The 22075-nt window shown below is 45.9% G+C and overlaps 1 long non-coding RNA gene across 1 annotated transcript in view; it reads left to right on the forward strand.

The window, feature by feature from the left end:
• Nucleotides 1-22074, forward strand: part of LOC126493756 (uncharacterized) — a 46322-nt gene extending 24248 nt beyond the window's left edge. The window contains exons 3-4 of the long non-coding RNA XR_007589881.1: nucleotides 799-960; nucleotides 12515-22074. This is a non-coding gene — a long non-coding RNA (uncharacterized lncRNA). The remainder of the gene's footprint in view (nucleotides 1-798; nucleotides 961-12514) is intronic.
• Nucleotide 22075: the final 1 nt, after the last annotated feature.

Below are 22075 nucleotides of genomic sequence, written 5' to 3' on the forward strand. Positions count from 1 at the left end.
CAGTGTGTGTGTGTGTGTGTAGTCAGTGTGCGGGACAGTAGTCTTTCCTTCTGTCATGCGGGGTCTGGGCATGGAACTCGCATCTTTAGGCAGTGACCTTACCCACTGAGCCATCTCGCAGGTTTGAGACTAGGTTAGTGCTTGTCTATCATGTACAATCCCTAGGTTAGATCCTCGCCTGAATAAAACTGGCTGTGGTGCACACACTCACAGTTCAAGGTCGTCCTCAGCCGCAGTGCTGAAAATGAACCTGAGGTACAGGAGACCCTGCTGAAACAAAGAAAGGAAAGACAGAAGGAAGAGAAGGGGGGAGAGTGTGCCCACCTACTCCCTCGGAGGCTTGCAGAAAAAAAACAAAAGTCACAGTGTTAACTATGAACAACATAAAGTATCACGAAACAATAGTCCCATAGCCTGTCTGTTCAGGCGCTCGGTTTCACAATATTGAGGATAAGGAAACTCGGACTGCCAGGAGCATTTACAAAAAGAGCCAAAGAGAGCAGGGAACAGATTGGAAGCCCATGGGGATATTTCTGTCATCTGTTGACTAGGATGAGGGGTTCTGATCCCAAGGGCATGACGGCGGGGTCATGCCAGAAAGAACAATCTGTCAGATCTAGTTAGAGGAGAAGACAGTGAACAGTGGTGCCCAGCTCCTAACTGACAGTCCATTTAACGAGGTGGAGGAGTCAGGTGGGATGTGTGTTTCGTGTGCTTGAAAGTGGGTCTTTCCGATTAGTTCTTTCTTCAACTCAACGTGTAAGACACGTCTAACCGGATTCCCATTTACCTCACCAGAAATCTACAGATCTCTTGGCTTTTTAAATTCGTGTGCGTCCAGCAAAGGCAGAAGAGAGCCTGGGTCTGTTTCCGAGGTGAGGCTGACGCAGGATTCGGTTACATCGTGAGTGGCTTGGACGTGGCGATGTGTGCACGCTGCCCGGCTCTTCTTTGTCTGAGGTATCCCAGAGACATTAGCATTTCTCTCTTTGAAGTACTGTAACACGAGCTTACCATTCAGCTGCTGAAACTTTAGAGCCATCTGAAATTTTATTAGTCAAGAGTAAACACATTGTAAGATGCAAACATATTTAATTGTAGTTTTGATTTTTTTTTTTTTTTTGGGTTTTCGAGACAGGGTTTCTCTGTGGCTTTGGAGCCGGTCCTGGCACTAGCTCTGTAGACCAGGCTGGTCTCGAACTCACAGAGATCCGCCTGCCTCTGCCTCCCGAGTGCTGGGATTAAAGGCGTGCGCCACCATCGCCCAGCTTGATTTGTACTTTAAATGGCCTCTCTCATCAGGGTGATTTATCTCTTGTATCAAAACTGGGTTTCATGGGGGGGGGGGGGAAGAGAGTTCTATTTTTTAAAATCCTGATGAGTGTGCTTCTTAAATTAAAAATGAATTAGATAATTGATGCTTAAAAATATACATTTGCACAATCTAACATTTCAAATAAGCAAGGCCTATCTGTTAAGTTAATATACCAAATTCCGGTGCTTTATTAATTTAATGCGGCCATCTCTGGTGTGGGAATTTAGTAATGAGCAAAGTACAGCGTAGTGTGGGGCATACAGGTGTCCTAAAGGTAAGAGAATTTTCTGTGGGGAGGAAGAGCTAGGAGGGAAGAGTAAGCAGCAGAGTGGAACTCTCCTGTCCCTGTCGTCACGGCATTCGGTGGCCCGCTTTTCTATTCTCTCCACTCAGTAGTTAAGTCCAGCAACACAAAGAAATGCAGCCAAGAGCCCAGAATGTCAGAACTCCTCTGGTTGAGATAGGAAACACTAAATATTCAAAACCACTGAATTCATAATAAGGTGTTAACCGGACGTCTGTCTTCTGGTCTCTCGGTCTCCGTGGATACGGATGAGGCCGAGGCTGTTAGCCTGGTGTGTTCACACCATTTCCTTTATTGCACGTGGGTGATCTTTTATTTTCTTTTTTAAAAAAGTTTATTAGAATTTATGTATTTTGATCTTTTATTTTCTGGCAGTGTCTGCTCCCCCACCCCCATCCTTTGTTACTTTTCTTCTGCACACCCATTACGTTAATAAACTCAAGCCTGTCCAGGCTTCAGTAGTCAAGGATGTCCGTGCATTCGTGCCGTGTCCTCACTGTTTTGTGTGACCCTTAGAAACAGAAATGGTTCCACGCCGAACTTTCTGTTTGACTTGTTGTTTTTCCGTCTGCTCCGTTGGAGTTCCTTTCATGGGCTGTTTGTATCTCATTCCTTCTGGCTGCCGCACAGGGTGTATGTCAGTGGCCACCCTCGCTTGGTTTTACTCAACCTCGTGAAATGACTTCATGGCGTAAGTCGACACCTAACTGGGTTTGTGTTCCCAGGGCAGGTTGGAACAGGCTTTATGGCTGATTGGAGTGTTACTAGCAACAGACAGGAACGGAAGGCCCGTGTTCCCAGTGCATTTGTTATACCCCTGCCTCCCGATGGTTAACCCACCACTGCCCAGTCATTTGTTCCTGTGTCTGAGACGTTAGTAACGGACTCCCAAGGGTGGTGCTGAGACGCTGACGTGAAGTAGCACACATAGACCAGCAAGCCTGGGTACTGAATTGTGCTTGCACTTCTCTTGAGACGGCCTTTCCTTTCAAACGGAGCTATGGGTGTGACCAGTGGCCTGGCCGCCCTGGAAAGGTGACTGGTGATGTGCACCTGTAATCCAAGCCCTCGGGAGACTGAAGAAGCCAGCCTTGTCTAACACAAAACAAAGCAAAACGCCACACAGCACGCAGCAAGAACAACAGCAAAAGACAGAAACTAAACTAAACTAAACTAAAGGAAGGAGGTGACGTGGATTAGCTGTGGCTGGGGTGATGTTTGTCTCATATAAAATAAGGGTAACAGGAACGTGTGGCCTTTTCCAAGCCCCACCTCATTCAGCCCTCACAGCTGCCCTCTGAGGTGTGGCCTGCATTTCTGGAAGAGAGGACACAGGAACAGAAAGTACTTAGCACAGTTTGGGTGTAGTGATGTGTGTGCTGCTAGGCTGTGCAGACGTGTGGTCTAAACTCCGGGTAGAGCATTCACGGTCCCTTTAATGCTTTTGTGAGTTGCTCTGTTTCTTTTGACGTAGTCTCAAGTAGCTGAGGCTGTCTTTGAATTCCTGATCCTCCTACTTCTGTCTCTTGAATGCTGGGAATACATGTGTGTGCCATTACACCTGACTAATGTGTTTTTACAAAACATAACTTCTTGGGGTGCCTGCTGCATGTCTAATGCCTTGCTGTATATGTGGAAAATATAAAGCACAGTCTGGATATATCTATATCTATCTGTACCTATCTATACGCACACGCCTTTAATCCCAAAACTCGGGAGGCAGAGGCAGGTGGATGGATCTCTGTGAGTTCAAGACCAGCCTGGTCTACAACAGCTAGTTCTAGGACAGGCTCCGAAGCTACAGAGAAACCCTGTCTTAAAAAACCAAAAAAAAAAAAAAAAAAAAAAAAAAAAAAAAAAAAAAAAAAAAAAGAAAGAAAAAGTTTAAAACAGAGATTTTTGTCCACAAAATTATCATTTTGATTTTTAAATATGAGGTAATATATTTTGAGAATTTTGACCCCCACAGTTGAAAACTCTGTTAGAGACCCACTGTAGAGGTAACTGACTTCAGCCAACACAGGCAGAATTATGAACATTCATGCTCAATATGTTTAAATTTTCCTTTGACTACAAAGGTAAATATAAACCCATGACATCTGCCCGTTTGTTCTAGCTGGACCTCACCTGTGAAAGGGAGCCTTTGGAGGGTCTCTGCGGGCTAACCAGCAGGTCGCAGGGGCTGCCTGAGGCTGAGACAGCTGCTGAGCAGCTGCTCAGTCCCCGCCCTCAGCTCTCCCGCAGTACGAAGATATTCCATTGTTTTGAGCACAACACAAGCGGATATTTAGCTGGCTGATGAAATCCAGGAAGAACTATTTTAGCTGGGCTATTCACGCAAAGAGCCTGATTTGTGGGTAATGTTCAGGAAACAAACCTGTGTGGTTTCAGAACTGGCTGCTTAGCCCTCTCCACTCAGAGAGCTCTTTCTCTAATCTACAGAACCTGTTTTTAGGGTGTGTGCAAGCGACTCAACTCATCCCAGCCCCAAACTGAAATTCCAATTCGATAAAAAAAGATCACTTCAGCTGTTGGAAGCCACTTGTGAATTTCGGCCTGAAAACCAGTCAGGCAGCAGATGGGCAGAGAGCATGGGCTGGATGACTCTGAGGCCTGAGCCAGCCGGTTCGCCTTAATTCCAGGCTTAGCTCAGAGAGAATCAATGTGGAATGCTTTTCTTTTAAAGGGGCAGTGCTACATTTTTCTTTTTGTCTTGTCTTTTGGTTTTGTGTGTTATTTATTTGAAGCATTGGAGACTGAGCTCGGTCCTACCCACCAAGCATTCTCCATTCTTTTCTTTTGTTGACAGAGTTTCACTTTGCAGCCAGGTTGGCTTGAGGTCCTCCTGCCTTGGCCCCCAGAGTGCTGGGTACAGGTGTGCCCCGTCATGCCCAGTTTAAATTATTTTGTTTGCTTTTTTTTTTTTTTTTTCCAAGATAGAGTTTCTCTGTAGCTTTGGAGCCTGTCCTGGAACTAGCTCTTGTAGACCAGGCTGGCCTCGAACTCAGAGATCCACCTGCCTCTGCCTCCCAAGTGCTGGGATTAAAGACAATTTTGAATTTAAGTCTGGATCAAGGATGTGGGGCTACAAAGATCCTCCATTTTGAGGCAGTGACGCAGCAATAAGAAAGGACCAAAGAGGCTGAAAGCTCTGGCCTGACTGGAGACCTGACTTTTTTGTTGGGTGGGCCAATGACCTGGCTCCAGGACCACCTCTAGGAAGCAGGTCACCAGACGCCATTCTAAAGAGAAGATGGAATAAATACACCTTAATGAGATAATGTGCCTTTCCTTCCCAGAATTCCTACCTCAGCAGGGTAGTTGCAGGGCTACACCCGGCCAGTTTCATAAACCAGAAGAGACGCTCACTATCCCACAGGAGCAGTGGCTCTGGCAGGCCTGCCCTTTCCCCCAGTTCCCGCTGCATTGATCACCTTCCTGAAGCTAGCCACATGGTCTATTCCCTTATTTGGCCAATCCCTCCTCCAGAGGCTGACTACCAAGGTCCAGCTATCAAAGTATTGAAATCCAGCAATCAGAAGCCCACTTCGGCTCACTTAATTAACACGCCCAATTAAAATTAAACACCTCATCCCAAGGCAGGTCTTCCCCTCCCACCTTTTATAAGGGTCATCTTCCTGTAAGCCACACCCGTTTCCTCTCATCCAGAGGCAGTCTTTGCCCCCCCCCCCAGGACAAATACCCCTTCCCCGTGCCCCTTCTCCCTTCCATCTCCCGCACCCTCTATCTCCCGTCCATCCTCACCCCTGCCCTCTGTCCCTCTGGGGCAATCTCCTTTGTGCTGAGAACTTGGTCTTGGGGTCCTGAGCTGCCAGGTTTCCTTTCAAAGCCTACCTGCTTCTCTGAACTTAGGAAAGGTAGTTTTTCTCCTCTCTCTTGCTCTAAGCGTCTGCCTCGCTGCTATTGTTTCTGACCTCCGTGTCAGATAAACTCAAATGGATTTTGTGTGTGTGTGTGTGTGTGTGTGTGTGTGTGTGTGTGTGTGTTTTCCTTTTCCATTCTCCTCTGGGCAGGAGATTTACAGCTTGTCTGCCTGGCCTTGCTTTGGTTGTAACTGCTAATAAAACTGTTCCCGAGCTTACATTTGAGTCCATTCTGAAGTTATCTTATTAAGGAGACTAAGAGCCCCAAAAGGGGCTGCCAGTTCCTCCAGGATTGTGAAGATGGTTCACTGGGCATTTTTTTATTTTTTATTTTATTTATTTGTTTTTGTGACAGGGTTCCTAGCTGCCCTGGAACTCACTCAGCCCTCAACTTCACAGAGATCCATCCACCTGCCTCTGCCTCCCAAATATTGAGATTAAAGGTGTGCACCAACACTGCCTGGCAGCTTTTCAAGAATAATTCAGAATACATGGCTGTGGTGGCCCAGCCCTGCAAGCTGCTGCACTAGGGACATGAATTCTCACTAAATTATGATTCCTGTCTTTTTATCACAGCTAAGGTGGAGCCAAGAGGTGGTCTTTGGCTAAATGACCTGACTAGCCCTAACTGGGATTTTGGAGGTTTAACTTTTTTTTTTCTTTTTTACTCTGACACATCATACACAAACAATAACAATAAACAAAATTCAAAAAAAATTTAAAGAGACCCTGTTTCCAAAAAAATAATAATTGTGTGGTACGGGGTCCCCACCCATTCTGCATCTGCCAGAGCCCTTCCTTGTGTAACAGACTTTTTCTCTGAGGTTCACTTAGGCTCCTGCACTCCTCAACACACTCGTTTTGCACATGGAGAAAGGAATGCGTGTGTTGGCTGGAGTCTTTCTCTCCTGCTGAGGCTTCGAGTTCCGTTCAGGGCTGAATTGCCTCTTCTAAAGGTGAGCTTTGTATTTTACTTCATTTTAAGGAGAAGGACACAGAAAAATTTGTCTGGAAATTGAAATTAAAATCGCCAAGGGTGGAGGATTAAAATTGCTGTAGTGAGCACAAGGCCTTGGGTTTTGCACTCCTGAAGGAGAAAAGCAGAACTCACAGCAGGTTAGAGTTCTTAATATGGTTAGACCTTGCTTGTCAGAGTTCAGGGCTCCGAAGATTCCAGGCTCAGAGCGGTATCAGTGAGGAATTTTTTTTTGCCTTCCTTCTTGGAAGCAGCTGGTGGTGGTGGAGGAGGAGGAGGTGAGAGAGAGGGGGAAGGGAGGAGGAAGAGAGACAGAGAAGAGAGAACTCTTCTTTTTCTTTCTTTTTCCTTTTTTTTTTTTTTTTTCCCGAGACAGACAGGGTTTCTCTGTATAGCCCTGGTTGTCCTTGAGTTCACTCTGTAGACCAGGGTGTCCTGGAAGAGACCTTCAACAACAAAGAAAAAGTGGCTCCCCTCCCCCCTTCAGTGAAGAAGGGCTTGGCTTTGTGTGAGCCGACTTCCTCTGGGGACTCCCCCAGGGAGGCTCAAGCCGCGTCCTGCCTTAGTTTAGTGACCTTTGGTTCAGTAGTCCAGGGTCATATCAGGGGAAGTGTGCCTGCGTGGTCTTCTAGTTTTTAGCTGCTCTGTTCTCGTATCTTCTCCCTGAAGGACGCTTTCAATAGAGTTACAGGGAGGCATTCCCTTCTTCCTGTCTGCAGAGAAACAAAAGTTTATCCGCCTTATTCACTAAAAGTTACTAAATATCCGCTTTCGTCCTCCAAACAAAGGACTCCTGGTGTTCGTCTGGTTGGATCAGGATCGGGAGGGCGGCAGCCAAGGAAGGCACTCACGTAGGGGACCTACTAACCCAACTTTGTCTTGCTGCTGAATTCCTAATCTGGGTTTTTCTGGCACTGCTGTCGTGAATGAGAGCCTATATAACGAATGTTTATAGATGGGAAACACTCTTCATCACGCACAGGAACCCTCCATCATCATTCCTTTTATTTCCCCGGTTTTAGGGGAGTTTTTTTTTTCCTTTTACTGAATTTGTTCTTTAGTTATTTCATACAGCGGGAGTGGTGGCGCTTGCCTTTGATCCTAGCACTCCGGAGGCGGAGGCAGATGGATTAATCTCTGAATTCAACCCCAGCCTGCTCTACTACCAAGTTCCAGGCCAGCCAGTTACTCGATGAAACCCTGTCTCAAACAAACAAAAGCAGTTTTCTATGTTACACAGTGCATCCTGTTTAGGTTCTCCTCGGCTCCTCGATTTCCCTCGGGCCCTAGAATCCCTCCCTTTCCCACACCTTTGTCTATTGGTTCTGTTTTGTGGTCCACTGGGTTAACCAGCGGTGACTTTGTGACCTAAACCGTTTGCTACTTTTCACTGGAACACGGTGGACCGGGTGGGTACACAGCTACTGCTGCCGCTCCTCCAGGCTGCATTCGTGGTCAGAGTTCAGCTGGGAAGTACGCCCTCAAGGGCCTCCCCATCCCTGGTATATTGCTGACAGCCCTGGCCAACTGCACGATTGCAGGTTCTAGTGTCCAATGGAAGTGTCCATCTGTGGGTCTGCATTCTCTTACTGGAACTAAAACGAAATTGTGTAAGATTCTTAAAACTCAAAACTCGTAGGGAAGGCTCTAAGGAAGACTTAATCGTTGGACCAGGCGAAAGCTGTGCTTGAAAAGGCACCTGCACAATGACGCCAACAGAAGGAGGCGCTCATTTGGCTTCATCCCGCAGGGTTCCCGACAACCAGGCCGGCTAAAGAGCAGATAGCAGCCCGTCATCTTTCTGCCGGCTTCAGCCATAGGGGGAAAAGGTGGTACCACAATCCACTCTTCCAGTGGATGGTGATGACGTGTTCTAAGGAGATGCGTGCAGAGGCTCCTGTCAAATGAGTGAGGAGAAAACGGAAGTGGGGAGAGGAGGCGGGACTCCAGAGATCTCACCGTACCGTCCCTAGAATAAAAATGACAGGCGGAAGTGATTAGCACTTCCACGTTTAGAATGCCATCCCTCTTCATATTTCAAGTATGCCTTATAACCTCTTTTAATAGTTAGTAAGTCCCATTAGTACAAGGTAAAATAAAATTAAAGCAGACCCCTATCAGGTCCCGTTTTTCCATTCTCCACTAGAGTTGTCTAAAATGGCAATGTTATCATAAAAATCAAACCCATCCTTTTTAACTGTTGGAAGCATTAAAGCCGCTAAAACCCTCAGGGACATTGCTTTCCCAAACTATAGCAGGCATCAGTTTTCTCTTCCCGGCAGAAGGACCTCTCTGGCTATGTCCCCAGCTTTTTACAGTCTTGCTTAGCAAAGAATGGGCTCTCTGCAAAGCGCAGGGTCTACGCCCTGCAGGCCACCGCCCAGCGCGGTGCTCTTTACCGATATGACCAGCAGGCGGCGCTGTCCGGACGCTGCGGGCACTGCCCGGTGTCCACCAGGCCATTTCCGTCGCAGCGGGTGTGCCCGCCGCCGCCACGCCTTGGGAGTCGCTATCCGGTTTTCTTTAGTTCCGAAGCATCCTGCCTTTTAAAAATGTTAGATTTTATTCTTTTAACGTTTCATACATTTATACATGTATTCATTGTATCTATCCACCATTATCTCCCTTACATTTTGTTTACTTCTTTGTGGGTTTTGCAGCTCCTGAGCCCTGAGCCTTGTGCACCATAGCCCAGGATTCTACCACTGACCTGTATCTCCAGCCCCATTGTGCTCTCGTGACGGTTGCTATTTGAGAAAACATGGCCAGGCCAAATGGTTCAGGGGATAGAAGTACTTAACAGCTCAAGCCTGCTGATAGAGACTGATTCCTCGAATACACTTGGAAAGAGATTACTGATATTGCTAGTACCGATGGTACTTTGCCCTCCACAGTACTCCCACCCAAATAAGACAGACAGACAGATTTAAAACTTGCCTGTTGGTACTTTTCAAAAAGAGAGAAACTTAGGACTGAAACGAAAACTCAGCAGAATAGAGTCCTTACTGATCTTGCAGAGGACCAAGTTTGATTCCCGCTCTGACATTCACGTGGTTCACAACTGCCTATAACTCCAGTTCTGAGATTTCAGATGCCTTCTGGCCTCTGTAAGCACTGTATGCAAGTGGTACACATAAACTCATAGAGTTACGAACACATAAATAAAAATAATAAATAAATAATTTTTTAAAAATGCTTTTTTGAGACAGGGTTTCTTTGTGTAGCTTTGGAACCTGCCCTGGAATTCACTCTGTAGTCTAGGCTGGCCTCAAACTCACAGAGATCCACCTGCCTCTGCCTCCTGAGTGCTGGGATTAAAGGCATGAATCACCACTCCTGGCTAGATTCTTTTTTATTATTATTATTTTATTGATATTTATTGAGCTCTACATTTTTCTCTGCTCCCCTCCTTGACTCTTTCCTTCCCTCTTCAATCTTCCCCTAAGGTCCCCATGCTCCCAGTTTACTCAGGAGATCTTGTCTTTTTCTACTTTCTACTTTCCATGTAGATTAGATCTATGTAAGTCTCTCTTAGTGTCCATATTGTTGTCTAACTTCTCTGGGATTGTGGTTTGTAGGCTGGCTTTATGTTTAAAAACCACCTATGAGTGAAAACATGTGATAATTGTCTTTCTGTGTCTGGGTTACCTCATTCAAAAGAATGTTTTCTAGTTCCATCCATTTTCCTGCAAAATTCAAGCTGTCGTTGTTTTTTTTATTTTTTTGCTGTGTACTCCATTGTCTAAATATACCACATTTTTCTTATCCTTCTTTGGTTGAGGAGCATTTAGGTTGTTTCCAGGTTCTGGCTATGACAAACAATGCTGCTATGAACACAGTTGAGCACATGTCCTTGTGGCACGGTTGAGCATCCTTTGGATATATACCCAAAAGTGCTATTACTGGGTCTTGAGGAAGGTTGTTTCCTAATTTTCTGACATCCCAAGGGGTTGTACCAGCTTGCATTCCCACCAGCAATGCAGGAGTGTTCCCTTTTCCCCACAACCTCTCCAGCATAAGTTGTCTTCAGTGTTTTTGATCTTGACCATTCTTACAGGTGTAAGATGGAATCTCAGAGTTGTTTTGATTTTCATTTCTCTGATAAGTAAGGATGTTGAACATTTCCTTAAGTGTCTTTTAGCCATTTTAGATTCCTCTGTTGAGAGTTCTCCGTTTAGGTCTGCACTCCATTTTTTTTATTGGATCATTTGTTCTTTTGATGTCCAATTTCTTGAGTTCTTTGTATATTTTGGAGATCAGCCCTCTGTCTGATGTGGGGTTAGTGAAGATCTTTTCCCATTCTGTAGGCTGTCATTTTGTCTTGTTGACCGTGACCTTTGCTTTACAGAAGCTTTTTCAGTTTAAGGAGGTCCCATTTATTAATTGTTTCTCTCAGTGTCTATGGTTCTTTTTGTTTGTTTGTTGTTTTTTCGAGACAGGGTTTCTCTGTGGTTTTGGAGCCTGTCCTGACACTAGCTCTTGTAGACCAGGCTGGTCTCGAACTCACAGAGATCCGCCTGCCTCTGCCTCCCAAGTGCTGGGATTAAAGGCATGCGCCACCACTGCCTGGCTAGTGTCTGTGCTTCTATTTAGGAAGTGGTCTCCTGTGCCAATGCGTTGAGGTGTACATCCCACTTTCTCTTCTATAAGGTTCGGTGTGGCTGGCTTTATGTTGAGGTCTTTGATCCATTTGAATTTGAGTTTTGTGCATAGTGATAGATATGGGTCTATTTTCATTTTTCTACATGTTGATATCCAGTTATGCCAGCACCACTTGTTAAATATGCTTTCTTTTTTCCATGTGATTTTTTTTTTGCTTCTTTATCAAAGGTCAGGTGTTTGAAGATGTGTGGATTGATATCCGGGTCTTCTATTCAGTTCCATTGGTCTTCCTGTCTGTTCTTATGCCAATACCAGGCTGTTTTCTGTACTGTAGCTCTGTAGTAAAGTTTGAAGTCAGTGATTATGATGCCTCCAGAAGTTCTTTGATTACACAGGATTGTTTTGGCTATTCTGGGTTTTTTTGCTTTTCCAAATGAAGTTGAGTACCGTTTTTTGGAGGTCTTTGAAGAATTTTTCTGGGATTTTGCTGGGCATTGTTTTGAATAGATCCTTTTTTAAAAAGTGCAAAACATAATGAACAAAGAGCAAATATTTCTAAAAACAAAAACAAACCAAAACTAGCCTGCATATTGTTATGCCGAGATCAGTGTCCCCTCAAAACTAACTGGGATTCCTGTAAGTGAAAACAAAGAAGCTTTACTCTTATTCAAGTTCGAAGGCTGACTCTGAGTGTCCATCCTATTGGATGCTCTGAGATCCCTGGGCTCAGTGGGGAGGGGGGGTGTTTTATAATAGCAAAGGTTGGGGGGAGGGATTTCTAAGGTTCAGGACCCCTGATTGGCTGACGTTTGTCTTGGGGTGTCCTGTTGAAAGCCATGGGTGTGTGCTGGCAGGTGATCCTATCTACAAAAGTTGAAATGTTAGGAATTTCTTTGGGTGGTCTGTTCCTGGGTGGTGCCTGGCTGGTCTCAGTTTGTGATGTTTCTTGGAACCAGTATTGCCTCATGGTAAACTACTGAGAGGGAGCCTGGTGGTGGCGCTCGCCTTCAATCTCAGCACTTGGGAGGCAGAGGCAGGCGCATCTCTCTGAGTTCGAGGCCAGCCTGGTCTACAAGAGCTAGTTCCAGGACAGGAACCAAAGCTACAGAGAGACCCTGTCTCGACCCCCCAAAAAATACCGAGAGGGGCTCATCATGGCTGGGTCCTACACATATATTTGAGTTGTAGTCAACTTTTTTAAAGACTTCAACTTTAGGGGGGAGGGAGAGGGAAATGGGAGGCTGGGAGGAGGCGGATACTTTTTTTTTTTCTTATTCTCAATAAAATAAAATAAAAAAAAAAGACTTCAACTTTAATTCCACCAATTCTAATAAAAAGAGACTCTGACACAACAGCAACAAAAGGCAATATATGTAGAACATTAGAATTACTTTTTTAAAGTCTCCTTCCTGTTTTGTTGGTTTTTCCTGCAGCTCCCCGGCCTTCTGCCAGCTTGGCAGGCACAAAACCTCGAGAAAATTCAGCTGCGCCGCCATCTGCTGGACGTTTGAAGACACTGCAGGAACCCGTAGGTTGAACAAAGGTGGTTGGGGTTGTCAGTGAAGACCTAGCTTTTTGCCCAGGAACTAGTGCCAAGGCAAGGATACATTCCGTCTGCTCATCCAAAAACAAACAAACAAACGAAAAAACACTAAACAGACCCTTTGCTAGAAAGGAGTCTCCGTGTTGAGAAGCACTTGGATCTGAACGAACTGGGATTGATGGCCACACGAGAAAGCCCAGGGCTGCTATGGAAAGGCAGAATCTCTTCATCCATGCTGGGCACTAGCTAAAAACTAAAACGTTGTTTTCCATCGCTGCACACAGGGGGTTTCGGGGACAGAAGTCACATTGCCCTTGTTCTCCTGAGCGGACTGCTTTTGCTAAATGGAAATGATTCAAAAGGTGAACGGTGGCAGAAACAAAAATCGATCTGGGGGCTGGAAGGTGCTCAGATGTAGCCCTGGCGGGGTTTGATACGAGATCGAGAAACCCTGCCACCATTTTCCAACCTCTAGAGTCACTTCTGATTCACTTGAAGATTTTTCTATTTAGCAGCTGCAGACCCTTTTCACACGAGGGACTGACCCCATTTGCAAATACATTTATATATGTGCTTTCAAAGAAACATTGTTTGTTTGAAGCGGTTATTGAAACAGTCCATCCAGCAGTGTTACAACGCTGCTATAACCCGCACGGCACTCTGAAGTCTCTTGGGGAACTGGCCAACAGCAGAATGAAGACCAGGGTCAGACGTGCCCACCCACCTGGGAAAAGCGGGTTCCACGGCAGAAGCCTTAGTAATGGAAACACATTAACAAAACATAGCTCTGACCCCACGTTGCTATTAACAAAAGCTTTTGTAATCTGGAATGAGCTTTCAGTGTTTTTCCTGAAAGAGATGAAATGGCTTGATCAACCATGTAGCCTACAGGAGCCTGGCTGATTACAAAATCCTTGGGGTCCATGTCAGGTGACTTCCATATTCAGTGTGTTCTAAGGGCCTCCTACATTTCTTCAATAACTAAGCCCTCCAGGGGAGAGACTGTCTGGTCCTACTTTTAGAAAAGGTAGCCGTCTCCAGAGTGCTTGGAGAAGATACTACAGCAACCAAGGAAACAAAGAAATGAAAGTTCCCTATAGCAAGTCCTGGATGGACTGTGTCAGAAAATGGAGCATGGTTTTGTCGATTTTTTATAGTATTTATTTACTGTGTGTACAGTGTTCTGCTTGCACACCAAGTGAGGGCGCCAGATCTCACTATAGATGAAAAACAGCCAGTGCTTTGAACCTCTGAGCCATATCTCCGCCCCTTGTTGATTTTTTAAAATTTAAATAACATTTTTTTCCATTTATTTTACATACTGGCTGCAGTTTCTTCTTCCTCCTCTTCTCACACCTCCCCCCATTTGTTTTTTAAAGTCTTTCTATGTAGCTCTGGCTTGGGACACTATTGCTTCAGCCTCGCAAATTATTATACACACATATACACATATATCCATATATGCATATCTCACATATATGTGCACATATCTTGTCTAACTATATAAATTATGCACTTTATATAAATTCTTTATTCTATGTATCATATAGAGGACAGCAACTGCACAGTGATCTTGAAAGTGGCTGATTTTGTGCCGTGGGAGGATGGAGCAGAGAGAGGCAGCCAGAAAACCTGAAAGGGGAAAAGATTATCCTGACAGCCGGAGACCTCAGAAAACCAGCGGTGTTTCTGTGGACGGCAAGAAGCTATCAGAGGAACAGAAACCCTCAGGGGCATTCCACTGTGGGCTGCCTGGGTTCTTTCCACGTATGGGAATAAATACAGTTATTAAATAGACACTGCTAGCCAGGCAGTGGTGGCACGCGCCTTTAATTCCAGCATGCAGGAGACAGAGGCAGGTGGATCTCTGAGTTCAAGGCTAGCCTGGTCTACACAGTGGATTCCAGGACAACCAGGGCTAATCACAGAAACCCTGTTTCGAAAAACAAAAACAAACAAATGAATAAATAAATATTGCTATAAGTAGAGAAGGATCCAGACTCTAGAGTATCGTACACTTGCTGGAATAATAGTGCAGATAACTGAAAATTTGAGGTGTTTTTAATTCTCTTCAACACTTTTACCCATGTGCCCTAAAGGGACAGGGAGGAGAGGGATTTTGTTGTTTCTTTTTGATGTGGGGCTCAAACCTAGGACCTTACATGATCAGCAAGCGCCACTGACCTCTCTCCATCTGAAATGGCTTTTTTTCCTTTAAAGGTTTCATTTTATTATTTATTCACCTGTTGAACACTCTAAAACTGGAGTTACAGATGGTTGTGAGCCCCCATGTGGGTGCTGGGAATCGAACTCGTCCTCTGGAAGAGCATCCAGTGCTCTTAGCTGCTGACCTGTTTCTCCAGGCCCCAGAAGTGCTTCTTGATACCAGGAAAGGTAGCAGGTTTGAGGAAGAAGACTGAATCCAAACGCATCGAATTTGGGGAACATACAGGGCTGATCAGAACTAAGTCAAATGACATCACATGTGATTTCAGAGATGAAAGGTGATTATGTGGCTGGTTATTTTCCAAAATGGAGCTAGCGAAGCCAAGCCTGGTGGGATAGGCTTCTAGTCTCAGCTACTAGGGAGGCTGAGGCAGCGTTGTAGGGTATCCACCAGAGAACACTGCTCAGACATTGATTTGAGCCAATAGAAAATCTTTATTAGCAACCTGGCTACTATACTGAATTTTTGCTTTTGTTTTTCGAGACAGGGTTTCTCTGTAGCTTTGGAGCCTGACCTAGAACTAACTAGCTCTTGTAGACCAGGCTGGCCTCTGCCTCCTGAGTGCTGGGATTAAAAGCATGCGTCACCACCACCCGGCTCATACTGGATATTTGGGATCCCAGTGTAGCGCCAAGCCTTTCTCAGGGTGAGCAGTTGAGCACAAAAACCTTGTCCTGAGTTGACATACTTCATTTAGCAAGAACAGTTAGCCAGAAACAGAACCACAGAAGCCAAAAGGCAAGGTTTATACATTTAGAGACTTTCCTAGAACTAAGTATGGACTTTGATGGATTAGGTCTTTGTTTTTGCTTTGGCAGGTGGTGCTGTCTATGTGCTGAGATTTTTTTTTTTTTAATTATTTATTATGTATACAACATTCTGCCTCAATGTATGCCCGCACGCCAGAAGAGGGCGCCAGATCTCAGTACAGATGGTTGTGAGCCACCATGTGGTTGCTGGGAATTGAACTCAGGACCTCTGGAAGAGCAGCCAGTGCTCTTAACCTCTGAGCCATCTCTCCAGCCCCTATGTGCTGAGTTTTATGGCCTGCATGGTTCTTCCATCATGGAATCAATTGTGTTGAGGTCTGGGGCCCTGTTACAGCAGGAGATCTCAAGTTCAAGACCTGCCTGGCCACAGAGACCAGAGCTAGTGCGGTCTATGCAAATTCCTAACAAATGCTGCTCCGCTAAAGAAGGCATCTTTTAAGGACTATACTGGGTGGACTGGATGTGGGCTCAGTTGGTAGAGAGTTTGCCTGGCATGCAAGAAGGTGTGGGTTTGAGCCCCAACATCACACAAGCTACGAACACTGGCACACAGTTGGAGTAAGGCAAAGGAGTTTAAGGCCATCCTTGGCTACACAGTGAATTCAAGTCTAGCTTGGTCTATAGAGTGAGAAAAATAAGAAAAATGGACAAAAGCCCACTTATTTTCTGCGGTTTTGATAAAACACATCCTTTGTACCACAATAAATAAATATACAAATGTCATTGTGATGGTTAATGCTAAATGTCAACTAGGTAGAATCTATAGTCACCTAGAAGATAGGTCTGCTGGTATGCCTCTGGAGGGTTATCTTGGTTGCTTTGATGTAGGAAGGCCAACCCACTGTGTGTGTGTGTGTGTGTGTGTGTGTGTGTGTGTGTGTGGGTCCATTCCCTGGCGGGATCCTGGACTGTGTAAGTGGAGAAAAGGAACCAAGCAGCAGCCTGCATTCATTGCTTTTTCCTGACTGTGCATGCAATGATGCAATGTCCCCCTGTTTCAGGCTCCTGCGATCTGGACTTCTGGGACACGATGGATTGTTTTGTGTGTGTGTGTGTGTGTGTGTGTGTGTGTGTGTGTGTGTGTGATCTCTGCAAACACTGTCCCTGGGAGGCAAGAAGAAAGTCTGCTTTAACAGGATTCAAACTTCCAGGGTCTGACCCAGGGCAGTTTATTTCAGGCATGTTTGTGTACAGTACAATTTAGAAAAAAGTTTTCTCATGTGACACAATCCTGTGTGCATAATAAAACTCTTCAGGTACATGTCACCGTAAGGATGTGTTCTGTGGATAGACTGCATGTGACATCTTACAGGCTGGGAGGATCTGGTGTGATGTCAGTCATACAGATAGAGCAGAGGTCACCTTGTTAACATTTCGGCCTTCTGGGCTGAAAACAGTTTATAAATCTCTTTTTTTGAAGAGACAACCCTAGCTGGGCAGTGGTGGCGGCACAGGCCTTTAATCCCAGTACTCAAGAGGCAGAGGCAGGTGGATCTGAGTTAAAGGTCACCCTGGTCTACTGAGTGAATTTTAGGACAGGGCTGTACAGAGAAACCCTGTCTCGAAATGGGGGGAAAAAAGAGATACCACTGTGTATTTCACATCCCTGGTTTCTTTAGAGCAGAGGTTCTCAACCTGTGGGTTGTGACCCCTTTGAAGGTTGTGAGTAAGAATTCTGCATATCAGATATTTACATTATGATTCATAACAGTACCAAAACTGCAGTCATGAAGAAACAATAAAAATAATTTTATGGTTGGGAGTCACCACAACATAAGGAATTGTATTAAAGGGTAACAGGAAGGCAGCAGAAGTGCATACGTTTAATTCCAACACTTTGATCTCCATGAGTCTGAGGCCAGCCTGATCTACAAAGCGAGTTCCAGGACAGGCAGGGCTACTAACAAGCAACTCTGTCATGGGGGTTGGAGAGATGGCAAGTGGTTAAGAGAACTTGCTGCTCTTGCAGAGGTCTTAAATTCTGTTCCCAGCACCCACATGACTCCATAACTGTCCATGACCCCAGTTTCAAGGGACCCAGCACTTTGTTTTGGTCTCCTCTAACAGCAATTGCAAATGGTGCTGACCCACAGGCAAGCAAAACACTCACACGCGTGCTAACCCTCTAGCAGGAAAGCTAGGGTGTGGCTCAGCATTTGAATACCTGCCAAGCAGATCCAGAGTTAGATCCTTAGCACAAAATAAATCAGGTGTGGAAATGTGTGCACAGCTGTGGTGCTAAGGGACAGCCGGCGGGGTCAGGAGTCTGAGGTCATCTTCCACTCTGATATAGGAGAGTTTATCAAAAAAAAACAAACAATAAAAAAACATCAAGGTGGTGGCGCGTGCCTTTAATCCCGGCACTCAGGAGGCAGAGGTGGGCAGATCTCTGTGAGTTCGAGGCCAACCTGGGCTACAAGAGCTAGTTCCAGGACAGGCTTAAAAGCTACATAGAAACCCTGTCTCGAAAAACCAATCAACCAACCAACCAAACAAACAAACAAAAAACCCATCAGGATATACTATTAGAAAAGAATATATTTGGTTGTATTTGGACGGAGAGATGGTTCAGCAGTTAAGAGCAATTGCTGCTTTTGCAAAAACTCAAACTCCATTCCCAGCACCCATATCAGATGGCTCACGACCACCTCTACCTCTAATGCCTCTGCCCTCTGAGGACCCCTGTACCCATGACTACATGCCCATACACAGATACATAAATTAAAAATAAAATAAATCTGGGGCTGGAGAGATGACTCAGAGGTGAACAGCTGCTCCCCAGAGGACCAGAGCTCGGTTCCCAGCACCCATGAGGGCAGCTCAAACACCCTGTAACTTTAGTCCCATGGGATCCAATGCCCTCTTCTGGCCCCCGCAGGTGCCACATGCACAAGTGCCCACCCACAAACACACACTCATACACAGAATTTCTTTTTAATTTAAAATATATCTTAAATTTTTTTCTTACACGTCTTTAGACCAGTCTGGCCTTGAACTCACAGAAATATGCCTACTGCTGCCTCGTGAGTGCTGGGATTAAAGGTATGCACAGCCACCACCTGGCTGTTACACATTTTCATATGAAATAAAGTATCTTAGTTAGGGTTTCTATTGCTGTCAAGAGACAGGATGACCATGGCAAATCATGGGAAGCATTTAATTGAGTGGCTTACAGTTTCAGAGCTTTAGTCCATTACTATGGCAGGACATGGTGGCATACAGGCAGACATGGTGCTAGAGAAGGAGCTGAATGGAGGAGTTATATCTTGATCCTGCAAGCAACAGGAAGTGAACTGAGACACCGGACAAGGCTTGAGCATATGAGACCTCAAAACCCACCTCTACAGTAACACACTTCCTCCAACAAGGATGCACTTCCTAATAGTGTTACTTCCTATGAGCTTTTGGGGACCAATTACATTCAAACTACCACATAAAGTAAAAGAGAAAACGAATATCTGGCCATGTGACTCCGCAGGTGTCCCTGTCCTTCCTTGCTTGTGACAGGTAACTTGTACATGAGCACAGCTCTCTGTCAACAGTGTCGCAGCTCCGGACACTCACCCCCAGGAGCTAGATTGCAGACAGCAGAGATCTGGTTTATTTTTGCTCTATTCCCTCTGTGGAGTGGGGAGGGATCTTCAGCAGCACAGGGAGACTGTGCTAGCGTGTGGTCCCCAGGTGCTTAGAAGAAAGTGGCTTGAAATTGTTTTGGTGAAATTCTCTGAAAGACACTTCTGTGTTTTGGCCATAATCCCTTTCTGTTTGGCCTGGGCCTTGTCTTCCAAGGTGTTCCCAGACTCCTCCAGAGTCTCTAGTAGGCCACCCAGGCAGGAGCTCGGCTGGAGGAAACTCGTTTTGTGTGTTCAGACTGTACACCTCAAACTCTGTGCAGCCCAGGGTAACCTGGAACTTGCTGTGATCCTTCTGTCTTGGTTCTTGTCCAGACTGGTGGTTCTCACCCTTCCTAATCCAGTTCCTCCTGTCGTGGGGACCCCAACCATAACATTATTTTCGTTGCTACTTCACAACTGTAATTTTGCTACTGTTATGAATTGTAATGTAAGTACCTGCCCCCCCCCCCAAAGTCATTCAATCGCCAAAGGGGTCGAGGCCCATAGGTTGAGAACCATTGGTCGAAAGTCTTTTCCCCTGTCTTGTGGACCTGCTGAGTGACCAATTTCCCAGGCAGAGTAGGTCTGCCAGGGATTCTCACTGGAGACTGGAAGGTTCCAGAACCGCTTATCCGAGTTTTCTGAGAAGTGTGATTTTTTTTTTCTTTTGCTTTCTTTTTTTTTTTGGGGGGGGGTGTGGGCTTCAAGACAGGGTTTTTCTGTGTAAGCCTGGATGTCCTGGAACTTGCTCTGTAGGCCAGGCGGCCTTGTGCTGGGATTAAAGGGTTATGTCACCACCACCCAGGGAGGAGTGTGATTCTTCAAAGACTTAATGAACCCTTCCCCACCCTCGCCCACGTGAACAGCAGAAGCAGGAAGGCCTGGTGTCCCAGAATGCCAGGCTGCAAGAGTTCTCAGAGAGGATGTTGCCTGGTGCCATCAGGTTGCTCCTGTGGAAACCCGGGCCTGACAGGAGCTTAGGGAATCTGAAAAGGTCAAGTGGAAAAACTTGAGCAGGTCTCCCATCTCGGCAGTAACAAACAGGCTTATGGTGAGTTTCACCTAACTGTCCACCCAGGGTTATTTTTATCTGAATGCACTAACAGGAGTTTTCTTCCAAAAGATTCCAGCAGGGGGCAGCCAAACATAAGCATAGGTCTCAAAGCTTACAATTGTTTTACAGTATAAGGGTACTTTATTACAAAAGATTTATCTATGTTACGAGTGTTTTGCCTGCATGCATGCATGTGCACCGTGTGTGCCTGGTTGCCACAGCGGTCAGATGAGGGGTTGGATTCTGTGAGCCACCATATGAGAACTGGGATTCATTCTCTGGGTCCTCTGCAAGAGCAGCTAGTGTTCTTAGATACCGAGAAATCTCTCCAACCCCAGATTAAATCTTAAAAGAAGAATTTCTGCACGACTAGGCCTATGTTTTATCTTATCGACCTATAATCTTGTCCAAGGCTCCCCAGAAGCTGCCCTACGATCTGATCTCACGTAGGAAAGGAATGGGGGCGGGGGAAGAGAAGGGAAGAGAGGAAACGATGGTTGGGGAAAGGGGTACGGTGGCACACTCCTGTGACCCCAGCAGGGTGAAGACCAGCCTCAGCTATGTGAGACTGTGTCTCAAAAACAAAAGGAAAAAGAAAAAAACATGCAGGTGTGTGGCACACTCCTGTGACCCCAGCACTTGGGAAGCAGAGGAAGGGCTGTCTCTGGTTTGGAAGAAAATGACCTTAAAGGGAGTGGCACTATTCGGAGGTGTGGCGTTTTGGAGTAGGTGTGTCTTATTGGAGGAAGGGTGTCACTTTGGAAGTGAACTTTGAGGTCTCATATATGCTCAAGATACCACCCATTGAGCCACCTCCCAAAAGCTGTGTAGCTTCAGTGAACCTTCCGTTTCCTGTACACATCCCCTGCAGCTGGAGGTGATGCCCAGGAGAGTGCACGACTGTAGTCTGGATGGGGCACAGTCTTGTTGGAGCCACAACTGTCCTGCTGAGGACAGAAGAGCTTGTTCAGCAACAGAAGCCGTACAGGGGTGTGCCCTGCTGGGTGTGGTCCCAGGAGTTCCTCCCTGTGCCAGCGTGTGTTGGCCGAATGGAATTTACTTTTCCAATTGACCCGGAGTTGCAGTTAACTGATTGCTTTGAGTCTCAGAAGAGGCTTTGGACTTTGAAACAGAGACTGTGAAGGATTATGGGGACTTTTGGAGTTGGATTGAGAGCCTTTTTGGATTATGATTTAGCTCCAAGCCTGTGGGTGCCAGGGAGTGGGATGTGGTGGTTTGATTAGAATAACTCCCATAGGCTCAGACTTTGAATACTTGGTTCCCAGTTGGTGGACTGTTTAGGAAGGTTAGGAGGTGTGGCCTTGTTGGAGAACGTGTGTCACTGCTAGTGGGCTTTGGGGTTTCAAAAGCCTATACTAACTAGGCCTCTCTCTATCCTTCCATCATCTTGCAGACCAGATGTAAGCTCTCAGCTTTTGCCCCAGTGCCACGCCAGCCTGCTTGCTGCCATGAACTAGCTTTCTGAGCTGTAAGCAGACCCCAAATTAACTGCCTTCCTTTGAAGCTGCTTTGGTCATGGTGTCTTCTCACAGCAGTAGAAAAGTAACTAAGACATATAGCATACTTACACACACACACACACACACACACAAGTGTATCTCTTTAAAGTGGGCCTGTCCAGCCAGGCGATGGTGGCGAATGCCTTTAATCCCAGCACTCGGGAGGCAGAGGCAGGTGGATCTCTGTGAGTTGTTCAAGACCAGCCTGGTCTACAAGAGCTAGTTCCAGGACAGGCTCCAAAGCCACAGAGAAACCCTGTCTCGAG

The sequence above is a fragment of the Alexandromys fortis genome, unplaced genomic scaffold (genome assembly GCF_014885135.2).
Source record: "Alexandromys fortis isolate MF-2015 unplaced genomic scaffold, M_Fortis_MF-2015_v1.1 scaffold_363, whole genome shotgun sequence".
NCBI classification, from domain to species: Eukaryota; Metazoa; Chordata; class Mammalia; order Rodentia; family Cricetidae; genus Alexandromys; species Alexandromys fortis.